Source organism: Hyperolius riggenbachi, chromosome 2 (assembly GCF_040937935.1).
Source record: "Hyperolius riggenbachi isolate aHypRig1 chromosome 2, aHypRig1.pri, whole genome shotgun sequence".
Lineage (NCBI taxonomy): Eukaryota > Metazoa > Chordata > Amphibia > Anura > Hyperoliidae > Hyperolius > Hyperolius riggenbachi.
Window position 1 is genome coordinate 44,476,254 of NC_090647.1, and position 13,612 is coordinate 44,489,865.

At 43.0% G+C, this 13,612-nt stretch overlaps 1 long non-coding RNA gene across 1 annotated transcript in view; it reads right to left on the reverse strand.

Moving 5' to 3' along the window:
* The window catches only part of LOC137543676 (uncharacterized), a 67,855-nt gene extending 54,943 nt beyond the window's left edge, over positions 1–12,912 (reverse strand). Inside the window, exons 1-2 of the long non-coding RNA XR_011025565.1 lie at positions 12,883–12,912; positions 5,305–5,368 (exon numbers count right to left, since the gene is read on the reverse strand). This is a non-coding gene — a long non-coding RNA (uncharacterized lncRNA). The remainder of the gene's footprint in view (positions 1–5,304; positions 5,369–12,882) is intronic.
* Positions 12,913–13,612: the final 700 nt, after the last annotated feature.

Below are 13,612 nucleotides of genomic sequence, written 5' to 3' on the forward strand. Positions count from 1 at the left end.
CAAGATCGCCAACAACAGCAGACAATTTACTCATGATGCCTGGGGTCAAAAGACTGCTGAATGACAGGTCGGCGAGTGACGGTGAACTGGCCTCCTCCCCAGACCCTGCTGGGCGGCTGCTGCGAACAGGGGTGGTGGTGGTGGTGGTGGTGAGGGTGGAGGCCTCGGATGCAGAGCTGATGGCGGGCTGCTCATCCTCCGTCATGAGTTGCACCACAGTGTCTGCATCCTTTTCCTCAATGGGACGTTTCCGACCCGGCTGGAGGAAAATGGGAGCAGGTGCTACACGCTGCTGCTGCTGTGTCTCTGCAGCGTGAGTTGCAGATGCTCCTGCTGGGCGGCGCCCAAGGCGTCCACGGCCAGTGGCTATGGGAGGAATGTTAGCCACTGACGCTGCTGCTGCGGAACTGTGCATGGTGGCGCGCCCGCGGCCGCGGCTTGCCACAATGCTGCTCCCTCTCCTCCTGATTCCCTTGCTGCCCTTCCCCTTGCCCAAACCGCGCTGGCTGCCACTTCCAGACATCTTCAATGTTTTGGGCGTATAGAGAAAAGTTTTTTAAAAGGGCGGCTGAAAAGTGGGGTACTTTAATGGAGTGGGTTGGTTGGTGAGGTGACTGAGTGAGTGTCCCCTAGTACAGTAAGTAAGTAGTAACAGTCAGGAAGTACAACTAGCAGTTACAATAATCAGTAGTAATCACAAGTAAATTTAGTGTGTGTACACTCAGACAGTGAGTGCACGCACGCAGGAGCTAGTAGCCTATGGACAGTGACTGAGTGTCCTAGACTCCTAGTACAGTAAGAGTAAGTAGTAACAGTAAGTAGAACTAACTAATTACGATAATCAATCAGCGATCAGAAGGAAATAGAGTGTGTGTTGTGTGTGTACACTCAGACAGTGAGTGCACGCACGCAGGAGCTAGTAGCCTATGAACACAGTGACTGAGTGTCCTAGACTCCTAGTACAGTAAGAGTAAGTAGTAACAGTAAGTAGAACTAACTAATTACAATAATCAATCAGCGATCAGAAGGGTGTGTGTACACTCAGACAGTGAGTGCACGCACGCAGGAGCTAGTAGCCTATGAACACAGTGACTGAGTGTCCTAGACTCCTAGTACAGTAAGAGTAAGTAGTAACAGTAAGAAGAACTAACTAATTACAATAATCAATCAGCGATCAGAAGGAAATGGAGTGTGGGTGTGTGTACACTCAGACAGTGAGTGCACGCACGCAGGAGCTAGTAGCCTATGAACACAGTGACTGAGTGTCCTAGACTCCTAGTACAGTAAGAGTAAGTAGTAACAGTAAGTAGAACTAACTAATTACAATAATCAATCAGCGATCAGAAGGAAATGGAGTGTGGGTGTGTGTACACTCAGACAGTGAGTGACCGCACGCAGGAGCTAGTAGCCTATGGACAGTGACTGAGTGTCCTAGACTCCTAGTACAGTAAGAGTAACTAGTAACAGTAAGTAGAACTAACTAATTACAATAATCAATCAGCGATCAGAAGGAAATGGAGTGTGGGTGTGTGTACACTCAGACAGTGAGTGCACGCACGCAGGAGCTAGTAGCCTATGAACACAGTGACTGAGTGTCCTAGACTCCTAGTACAGTAAGAGTAAGTAGTAACAGTAAGAAGAACTAACTAATTACAATAATCAATCAGCGATCAGAAGGAAATGGAGTGTGGGTGTGTGTACACTCAGACAGTGAGTGCACGCACGCAGGAGCTAGTAGCCTATCAACACAGTGACTGAGTGTCCTAGACTCCTAGTACAGTAAGAGTAAGTAGTAACAGTAAGTAGAACTAACTAATTACAATAATCAATCAGCGATCAGAAGGAAATGGAGTGTGGGTGTGTGTACACTCAGACAGTGAGTGCACGCACGCAGGAGCTAGTAGCCTATGAACACAGTGACTGAGTGTCCTAGACTCCTAGTACAGTAAGAGTAAGTAGTAACAGTAAGTAGAACTAACTAATTACAATAATCAATCAGCGATCAGAAGGAAATAGAGTGTGGGTGGTGTGTGTACACTCAGACAGTGAGTGACCGCACGCAGGAGCTAGTAGCCTATGAACACAGTGACTGAGTGTCCTAGACTCCTAGTACAGTAAGAGTAAGTAGTAACAGTAAGTAGAACTAACTAATTACGATAATCAATCAGCGATCAGAAGGAAATGGAGTGTGGGTGTGTGTACACTCAGACAGTGAGTGCACGCACGCAGGAGCTAGTAGCCTATGGACAGTGACCGAGTGTCCTAGACTCCTAGTACAGTAAGAGTAAGTAGTAACAGTAAGTACAACTAACTAATTACGATAATCAATCAGCGATCAGAAGGAAATAGAGTGTGTGTTGTGTGTGTACACTCAGACAGTGAGTGCAGTGCGCACACGCAGGAGCTAGTAGCCTATATGAACAGTGACAGTGAGTGTCCCTACGGGTACAGTAAGAGTAAGTAGTAAGTAAGTACAACTAAATAACAATAATCTATCAGTAATCAGAAGGAAATAGAGTGTGTGTACACACAGACAGTGAGTGAGTGCACACACGCAGGAGCTAGCTAGTAGCCTATAAACAGTGACAGTCAGTGAGTGTCCTACTCCTAGTACAGTATAACTACAATACTATTAGTAAAGGACAGCAGAAATACTGGTATAGATGAGAGAAATAAACAGAGGACAGCTGCCCACAGAGGCAAGGCCCCCCTGAGGCCTAAACCTGTAAGCTTGCAGCAGCTGCCTGTCTCTAATGTAACACACAAGCTACTAACTAAAATACAATGTCTATCTAACTAACAACAATATAGGTGTATATGGCAGGTGTAGGTGAGCAAAAACGCTAGGTAAATGATCACAATAGAGCACTTGCTAAGCCAAAGCACAAAGGAGCAACTCTCTCTCTGTACAAGTCTCAGGCAAGCATGGAGAAACGGAACATGGCGGCCGCTATTTATAGGGTAGGGGCTGGCCAGGGTCCCCCTCTGTGATTGGCTGCCGTCAGAGGGCCTGGGAGCCCTCTGATTGGCTCTAAGGACATCAATCTGGGCTATGACGCTATTCGAGCTCGGTACCGAGCTCGAATAGCGCCGGGTTGCTCGAATAGCTCGAATAGTGAATGGGCTATTCGAGTGTACTCGGATAGCCCATTCGAATAGCTCCAGCTATTCGGAGCTCGAATACCGAGCTCGAATAGCTGGAAAAGAGCTCGAATATTCGAGCTACTCGAATATTCGAGCTCTGCTGAGCACCACTGCCATCAGCTTGATTTACCTGCATCCATATGCTATACAGTGCTTTGTTGCATGGCTGCTATGAATTTCATCATTTGATCTTCAACACAATAACATCCTCTGCTACTACATGCTATCCATCATCTGTTAATGTCTGCCATGAACTTTGCCATCTGCATGCCATTGCATTTACAGCCAGATACTTTCTGCGGCATCATCTTTTTCCTGAGAGCACAGGAATCCTGAGTTTGTCACACTGGGGACTGCAGCCCCTTTGGTGTTGGAAAAGTGTATGGGGAGAATCCTTATGGGTTTTAGTGGGGGGTTTTAAGATTTTAGGGTTTACTGTGTTTGTACTACGTTTCCTATTTATATGATTGTCATAAATAAAGTATTGAGTGTCTTTTTCATGCACCCAAGAGCCAACTCTCATTTATTTTCAGCTTACAGTTTTAAAATAATACATGCCTCTATAATTAAAGTGGTCTAACACCCAGCATTTCAACTTTGCTTTAAAAGATTGCTTACAGCTTAGAAACGATTATGCCAGATTTTTTTTTTAGCAGAAATTCACTGAATGGATTAAACATGACATTTTAGTGCTGCATTTAGCTAGAAATCCTCCTCCCTGCTTAGGTTTAGTTACAAATGTATCTATTTACAAAGTAATAAACAAACACTGCTCTGAGAGAACAAAGAGGGCTTCCCCGGCAGGCTTTTCACAGGTCTATTTGCATTCAAAACAAAGATACATTTGTAACTAAAGATAAGAACGGATGCGGATTCCTAGTTAAATCCAACACTAAAATGTCATGTTTAACCCATTCAGTGAATTTCTGCTTAAAAAAAAATCTGGCATAATAATTTCTAAGCTGTAAGCAATCTTTTAAAGCAAAGTTGTAATGCTGGGTGTTAAACCACTTTAAGACCCACGTATTGTATTTGCCTAATAGTCCCGGGTATTAATAAATTTAAATCATGTCCCTATCACAATGTATGGCGACAATATTTTATTTGGAAATAAAAGTGCATTTTTTCCGTTTTGCATCCATCACTATTTACAAGCTTATAATAAAAAAAAATATATATATATTTCATCTTTACATGAATATTTAAAAAGTTTAGACCCTTAGGTAAATATTTACTTGTTTTTTTTTTTATTGTAATGTTTTTTTTTTTTTTTTTTTTTATTAAACATTTTATTTGGGTATTTTTGGGAGGGTGGGATGTAAATAGTAATGTTTTAATGTAAATATGTGTTTAGTTTTATTTATTTTTTTACATGTGGAAATAGTTTTACTTTTTGGCCACAGATTGGCAACCTTGAGTTTGTTTACATGACGTCACTCTAAGTGTAACATGTACGCTTAGAGAGACGTAAGGGGACATAAGAGGCAGAAAAACCAAGGCTTCCGAGAGAAGCGGTCACCTTTTCTGCAGGGGAAAGAAATCCATGATTGGGCACCATGTCCCGATTCATTGACTCCTGGGCTAACGTTCCACGGCCGGGAGCGTGCATGCACGTGCGCGATCGACCTCGGGAGCGCGCAGGAGCGCACATGGCCTACTGGACGTATCCTCTACTTCCAGAAGGCTTAAATGGTTAAACTACTTATAGCAGTTAATACAATTCTGTACATGTAACAACAAAAAATATGTAATAAAAAAACAAAAAATAGTATTGTATATTTTGTACATGAAAACAACTTTGTATCTCTGAAACAATGTAGCTTGAGTAATTTGTAGTAGATGGTATTGTGAACATACCAATACACAGTGGTACATTGCATTGGTACAGTTGGTGCATTGTGGACATACACCAATGCACCAACCATATTTAACCTCATGGCTAATAGGAGAAAAAATATGATGCACTTTTTCTCCTTAAAAAATGGGGAGAAAAAGTCACTGCGTCTTATATGCCAAATACAAGGAGTCCCCTACTTACAAACGCCCACCGATACTACCCATTGTAATGTCGGAGACTCCCCGTATTGTCCCCCTATGTCCTCCTCTGCTCCCCGCAAGTCTCCTCTGTTCCAGTGCATAAATGTAAGCAGCACGGCTTACCTTATCCAGCGGCTCCAGCAGCGAGCAGAGACCTCTCCTTCACTGTCCCCCACCAAAAGAAAACCTAATTGGTGGCAAAAAAACAAGATATAGATATAGATATAGATCATTTTGGTGTAATAGGTAGTGGTAACGTTATTGGCAAATGAATGGGAGGAGCGCTGAAATTTGAAAATTTGAAAAAAAAATGGTCAATAAGGGGAACACCACCTCTAGTGGTCAAGTGGTTAACTGTATTGTACTTACAAACACATCAAAGGAAGTCTGGAGTCAGACAAAAGTAAACAAACTTTTTCTTTTTTTTTACTCCACAGGGCAGGACTGCAATCTCACAACTGCTAATTCACTAAGCTTACAGGCAACCCTTACCATGGTCTGATGTGCCCTAGGCAAGGGCTATAACTAAATTGCAGATTTTTGTAAATCCGGGTCAGGTCTGCAGAGTCACCTGCGTTCTTTCATGTTCCCCAGGCCAGGGAGACTTTAGTAAATCAAGCTCTAAAGGTAATCAAGTCTCTGCAGTAAGCACAGTTTCAGCTGCTCTGCTTCAGGCAATTATCATAATGAACTACATACGCGGACACCAGCAGGAGAGAGAGAGAGAAGCTCCGAAACTCCCAGCATCCATTTGTGAGAGAGAGGCACGCTCTTTTAATTGAATGTAGAATATGCAAACTCAACTACCCCGGAGAGATTTGGTGATTTGTTTGTATTATCCATTTAAAGCACATGGGTTACAATATGTGTATTTTTTCTGCTTTAATCAAGTGCAATAGCAGACAGTGTTTATGGCAGCGGGCAGCATGCTGATGTGTGGCCATGTGGTGTGCTAAATGACTTTCATTCCTGCTGCTATTTTTTTTTTTCTTACAACTCAGCTTTTAAGGTAATATTCTTCAAAAATGCATCCAAAAAAAAAAATCAAGCCATGACCTCTAATAGTCATGGGCAGGTGAATGGGTGACTATGTCACTGACACAATGTAGAGGGTATTGCTTGGAGGGCTACAATGGGGAAATCATAGGGAGTTTAAAGTGGAAACACTTTAGTTTTTACTCCTATTGCTGCACTATTTGTATTAAAATAATGGGTGTATTTTAAGGGGAACTGGAACAAAAAACAGTCCCCAGAGGGTACTTACCTTAGGGCCTTTTCTTGACAGGTGCAGTGCAGTAAATTTACCGCAGCCCAATGAAAGTCTATGGTGCCGTTCATACTGACACGGTGCAATGCAACCGAAGTGACATTTTCGCCGCATCCTCGATGCAAACACAGTTCTACCTTATCTCTGCGGAGACCTGTGGTGACGTGTAGTGGACTGGAAGTCATGTAAGTTTATGGTGATGCTTGTGTGTGCGTGAAAACCCGCCGCAAGGTTTACAAGTCGCACATGCGTATTTTTAATACGCTTCCACGCACGGAGAGAGAGCGGGAGCACTTCCAGCGCAGCCACCGCAGAGCAGCCGCCGCCGAGTCACATGTGAGAGATGCACGTGCATCTCTCACATGTGACTCGGCGGCGGCTGCTCTGCGCTGGAAGTGCTCCCGCTCTCTCTCCGTGTCAGAGCGGTCAGCTGTTTGGAGTGAGCATATATCGGCACCTGGCCCTGGGGGGGAGAGGGGGTCGGGCAGAGCTAGGCATGCTAGGCATGCTATGCATGCTCAGCAGTATCTGCTATGCGGCTTTGCGTCCGGAGCTGGGGTACATGGATACATAGTAAAAAAATGATATTGATTTTTAACTTCTACAATGCCTTTTTGGCTAATTTAAATAGTAAATAAAAGATTGCAAGAGAGATTTCATTTTCAGTTTTGGGGCTAACAGTTACTCTTTAAGCCTACCTCCTATCGAGTTTCTGTAACAGTTGCGGCCTATGTAAATCTCAGGATTTTACTACTGTGTTTTTTCCCCAGTGGTGAGACTTTTCCCCATCCTCAACTCTTGTCACTAGGACCTAAATTGACCTCTGTGTCTTTCATATAAAAACGGGTAGTACTTGGGGAAGCAATATAAACTAGTCAGGGATTTTATTCCTCTCCATGCTTTAAAAAAATATATATTTTTTGATGTTGTCCCCTTCCATTTTGGAGATAATTCTTTGCTTCCTGTCTGAGCAGGAAGTGTTAAAAGCAATATAGTTATCAAAGGAGGTTCTAAGCTCTTAATTCATTACCCAAAACTACAATAAAAACGTTCCCTGGAGCTTGTCTTTATGAAGGGACAATGCATTGCAAACCATTATTGTGTTTACATAATGCAACCAAATGCTAGGTTTGTGGTGGCAAGCGATGTGACCTAGGCAAAGAAGCAACTGACCAATGCATGCGACTCTAGCAGTGCACTGCATGTTTCAAGTTGTAATGAGGGCCCGTTTCCACTATCGCGAATCCGCATGCGGATTCACACAGCCAATACAAATAGATGGGCCTGTTTCCACTTGTGCGGAGCGTTTTTCTGTGCAGGATTTCTCTGCACAGCAGAGTCCTCAGAATGCCTGCGTGTGGAATGCAGGCGAATCGCACACAATGTATTTAATAGGGAAATCACATGCGTTTTCCCCATGCGTTTTTTGACGCAAATTCACATGTAAATTCACATAGGTACCAATGTAAATTCACACAGGCAGTGACATGGTTAAAATCGCATATACCCTCACCTATGCGAATTCGCATGCGAATCCGTGGAAAAAAACGCATGCGGAATCGCATCCGCATGTGATTTCCTCAGCGGTGGAATCCAGGCGATTCCGCACCGCAATAGTGGAAACGAGCCCTGACAGAATCCATTGCATGATGGTTCAGTTCATAGACTTTGAATCACACCACGTTACAGTGCATAGAACAGTGTCTGATACAACATGTCACTGTGAAAGTGCCCTTAAAGGGGACCTGAAGTAAAAAAAAAAAAAAAATAAATAATATATATATATATATATATATATATATATATATATATAGATATTTCACCTCAGTAGAGGGAAGCCTATGAACAGTACTGAGGCTTTACATATCTCCTTGGTGTGCACCGTTTCAATGCTGGGTGCCTCTATGCATATTAGACAAGTGCTTGTAAGACATACTGTAATGGACGCGCTCCTGTCCTAGTACAAGCTTCTTTGCACTGGGCATGTGCAAGTAAGGTCTGCACATGCCCAGTAGATTAAAGCTGCTTGTGCACAGATTTTTTCTCCATGCACAAGCCAGCTTTGTTGTGCTGGGTTTGTGTAGCAGGTAGAAAAGGGGGTATCTGTTTTATATATATATACACTAGCTGATTGCCCGGCGTTGCCCGGGTATGTATTTGGCTGGTGTTGGCTCTGCATACTTTTTTAACCCTAACACACAATTACTTAATTACCAAGTTTGTGAGCTTTGCTGTCTTTGGTATCAATAATTTGCATTGAAATGAAAAAAATCAGATTTGCTGTTTGTGGCTCCACACCCCTTTCTGAATTTGAACCCCAGTCACCCAATAACCAACTGTACCAGGTTTGAGGCCTGTGCCATTAACAGTTCAAGAATGGTAGCAATTAAATATTCCCCTTGAAAAGCAATAGGTGGAGCTTACTTTTGTAGGCTCCACCCACTTTTCTGAATATTAATCCCAGTTACCCAGTGACCAACTGTGCAAAGTTTAAAAACCCTGCCATTAACAATGTAAAAATGGCTGCAGTTTACATTTTCCCAGTGAAATTTGTATTTGTCTCCACCCACTGATGACCCGGCGTTGCCCGGGTATGTATTTGACTGGTGTGGGCTCCGCCCACTTTCTAACCCTAACGCACAAACACTCAATGACTAAGTTTGTGAGATTTGGGGTCCTTGGCATCAATAATTTGTATATTCCCATAGAAATTAAACAAATCAGATAGGCCGTTTGTGGCTCCGCCCCTCTCCAGCATTTGAACCCCAGTCACCCAATGACCAACTGTAGCAGGTTTGAGGCATCTGCTATTAACAGTGTAAAAATGGCAGCAATTTAACCTTCCTGGCGGTAAGCCCAAGCTGAGCTCGGGCTATGCCGCCGGAAGGCACCGCTCAGGCCCCGCTGGGCCGATTTGCATAATTTTTTTTTTGCTGCACGCAGCTAGCACTTTGCTAGCTGCGTGCAGTGCCCGATCGCCGCCGCTACCCGCCGATCCGCTGCTATCTGTCGCGCCGCAGCCGCCCCCCCAGACCCCGTGCGCTGCCTGGCCATTCAGTGCCAGGCAGCTCTATGGGGTGGATCGGAATCCTCTATGACGTCACGACGTCGTTGACGTCATCCCGCCCCGTCGCCATGGCGACGGGGGAAGCCCTCCAGGAGATCCCGTTCTTTGAACGGGATCTCCTGATCGCCAATCGCCGGAGGCGATCGGAGGAGCTGGGGGGATGCCGCTGAGACTTTGTCTCGCTACATGAAAAAAAAAAAAAACATTTTTAAAAAAGATTTGCTGCCCCCTGGCGATTTTTTAGCAAACCGCCAGGAGGGTTAAATATTCCACTTGAAAATCAACAGGTAAATTTTGATTGGCTATTATAGGCTCCACCCATTTCCCTGAATATTAATCTCAGTCACTCAGTGACCATCTGGGCAAAGTTTGTGAACCCTGCCATAAACAGTAAGAAGGGCTGCAGTTTACACTTTCCCAGTGAAATTTGTTTTTGGCTCCACCCACTTTTTGTAACCTGGACACAAAGTCACTACTCAAGTTTGTGAGCTCTGGGGTCCTTGGCATCAATAATTTGTATTTTCCCATGAAATGAAACAAATCTGATTCATCGTTTGTGGCTCTGTCCCCTTTTTTGAATTTGAACCCCCGTGACCCAATGACCAACTGTACCAGGTTTGAGGCTTGTGCCATAAGTGCAAGAATGGCAGCAATTTTAATATTCTCCTTGAAAAGTGACATATGATTTTTGATTGCCATTTTTAGGCTCCTCCCACCTTTCTGAATATTAATCCCAGTCACCCAGTAACCAGCTATGCTAAGTTTAAGAACCATGACATTAACAGTGAAGAAGGGCTGCAGTTTGCAATTTCCCAGAAAAATCTGTTTTTAACTCCACCCACTTTTTGTAACCTGGACACACAGTCACTACTCAATGACCAAGTTTGTGAGCTTTCGGGTTCGTGGCATCAAAATTGTGCTAATGGAAGCAGTTTATCCAGCAAAGAAATCTGGCTGTTTTTGGCTCCGCACCTTTACTGAATTTGAACATTTTTGCATTTTACCATTGAAATTAAACAAATCTAATTGGCTGTTTTTGGCCCGATCCCTTCAGAATTTAAACTCCAGTCTCCCAGTGACTGACTGTAGCAGATTTTAGGCCTCTGCCATTAAGAGAGCATGAATGGCAGCAATGTAAATATTCCCCTTAAAAATCAAAAGGTGAATTTTGATTGGCTGCTGTAGGCTCCACCCACTTTTCTGAATATTAGTCCCAGTCACCCAGTGGCCAACTGTGTCACGTTTGAGAACCCTGCCAATAACTGAATGGCTGAAATCAATCTAACAAATCTGATTGGCTGTTTGTGGCTCCACCCCTTTAGTGAATTTGGATCCTAATCACTCAAGGACTGACTGTATCAGATTTGAGGCCTCTGCCACTAACAGTGTGAGAATGGTAGCAATGGGAATATTCCCCTTGAAAATCAATAGGCACATTTTGATTGGCTGTTATAGGCTCCACCCGCATTTATGAATATTCATCCCAGTCACCCAGTGGCCAATTGTGTAAAGTTTGGGAACCCTGCCATGTTAAAAATGTAGTTGTTGGCACTGCCCACTTTTTCTAACCTTGACATACAGTCACTCAGTTATTAAGTTTATCGGCTTTGAGGTCCTTGGTATCAATACTTTGTATATTCCCATTGAAAAATAAACAAATCTGGCTGTTTGTGGCTCCGCCCCCTTTCCGAATTTGGATCCCAGTCACCCAGCGACCAACTGTACCAGGTTTGAGGAATCTGCTTTTCACAGTATAAGAGAATGGTAGCAGATGAAATATTCCCTTTGAAAATCAAAAGGTGAATTTTTATTGGCTGTTGTAGGCTCCACCCATTTTCTTGAATCGTAATCGTATTCACCCAGTGACCAAGTGTACCAAGTTTGAGAACCCTGCGATTAACAGTCTAAGAATGGCTGCAGTTTACATTTTCCCATTTAAATGAATGGCTGAAATTTGATTGGCAGTTTTATGCTCCACCCACTTTTCCTGGATTTGTAACCTCGGTCACCAAGTGACCAACTGTGCCATGTGTGGGGACTCTGGCTTGATTACTGTGAGAATGGCAGCCTTTTACATTTTTTTCATTGACTTGATTAGGTAAAATCTGATTTGCTGTTTGTAGCTCCGCCCACGTGTGCAGGGGGGCCGCAAGACCCCCAGAACATATCATCCCAGGTAGTAAGGGATCTGTGTACCAAGTTTCGTTCAAATCGGTCAAGCCGTTTTCGCGTGATCGCGGCACATACATACACACACACGCACATACATACACACATCCGATTTTATATATATAGATTTACATTATTACCTGGTCAGCAGCTTTAAATAAGGTGCTACTGACACAGGTTTGTAAGTAAGGGCATTTTGCCCTTAGTCAGGATGGCCGCTGCCGCGTGTATAGGCAGGGCTGATGGCTATGCGGAGAGGGGAGTGAATGCACGCGTACATATTGAAGCATGCACTCCTCCAGGTTGCCCAGACAACCAGGACGCGTCGGGTAAGGCTCTCATGCGTAGAGCCGGCCGCATTCATTACGCGTGTGAGAAGGGAAGGTTGCTAAGCAACCAGGCGCGCGAGAGAGAGCCGTTGGAGCTATAACAGCTCTCTGAGGAGACGGTGTGGCGCAGTTTGGAGCGGACAAAGGATGAGGAAGGATGCAGCGGGCTGAGCTGAAGAAAAGCAGATCAAAAGCTGTGGCAGACGACATGACGGGAAGAAAGTAATGCGCTTAGATGATTCTTCTATCCTCCATTGATAGCCATCAGTCCATCAAAGCTGACAAGGAGAGGGGAAGCCAGGAGAGAGATTCCAGTCAGAGAAAAAGAGCCAGACAGATGTATAGCCAGTGATTCTTGATATAAAGATGCTGAAAAAGAAACCGTTCAAGATGACACATATGAACTGTGATTAATATTATGATAAATCAGCATGTGATGTGACAAGGAAGGTTCTTGAATATTTTGATTACAGGGAAGTTGGCTCTTTTAATATCCCTCACTGCTGAAGCATAGTGTTCGTGAGGATGAGAATAAAGACTGGCCATCCCTAATGGTAATGAAGATAATCTCACTTGTATCCTTATAAGTTTGACTGGATGGTTGCAGAAATGGGGAAACAGTTTTGTTACAAAGTCAAAGAACTGCATATTACTCATATACTGTGCATAAGACTATGAAATAGTGAGATTGAGAAGAAAGTGAATCTGGTTAATAAAATAGGCTATTGCCCTGTCCGCTAGAGGCCTATCATATCCTCTCATAGCCTATTGACTGTACAAAGTAACAAATGCCAGAAGACATTTTTGTTTTATTTATTTTTATGTATGGTGCACAGGATAGTGCGAAGCTATATTGAAGAAATGCTTACCTTTGGGAAGATGCGTCCGGCTGGATTCCTGTAAAGAAAGGAGAAAAGATTCATATGTTCATTTACCAGCAGTAGTGAAAGATTTGGAACAAGTACCTGTTAATAGACTGTTTTTCCTGGCAACAGACTGATCCTGCAAAAGAACAGAGTAATTGCATCCAGAAGTTACAGATTTTGGATCTAAAAAGAAAATATTCTTCTTTTCTTGTTTTTGTGTTTTTGTATTTTTTTGGAAGCAAGCATATTGAACAATTTGTTTACAAGAACAAGTGATGGAGTCATTTTTCTTTATATCCATTTAATTCAAGTAACCATATTAATTTACTAAATCTCGTAGTTCACTAACCAATTTCTTTTATTTATTTTTTTATTTGTGTTAACCAACCAATTTATTAACCTTTTAACCAACCAATTCTCATATGTACCTGGCTGCCATTTTGGATAAATAATAACCAGAATAATTTACTGGTATAGAAACAAAAAGGGAGAATACTTTATTTACTATTTGGTTACTAAAATTTTGCTGATCAGCAAATGTATAGGTGAAATTGATATAGTACAGTACCATTAGTGAGAAGGATTAAAACTGAAATTATTCTAGTACCCAAGGGTTTTCCGGAAAAATTAAATAATCTTCTTGGTTATTAAAGTGGGTAGGTACGCTAAGAAATACTTACTAAGGGGGAGGGAAGGTTATGTGTTTTTATTAACCAGATGTTTTCTCCTAGCT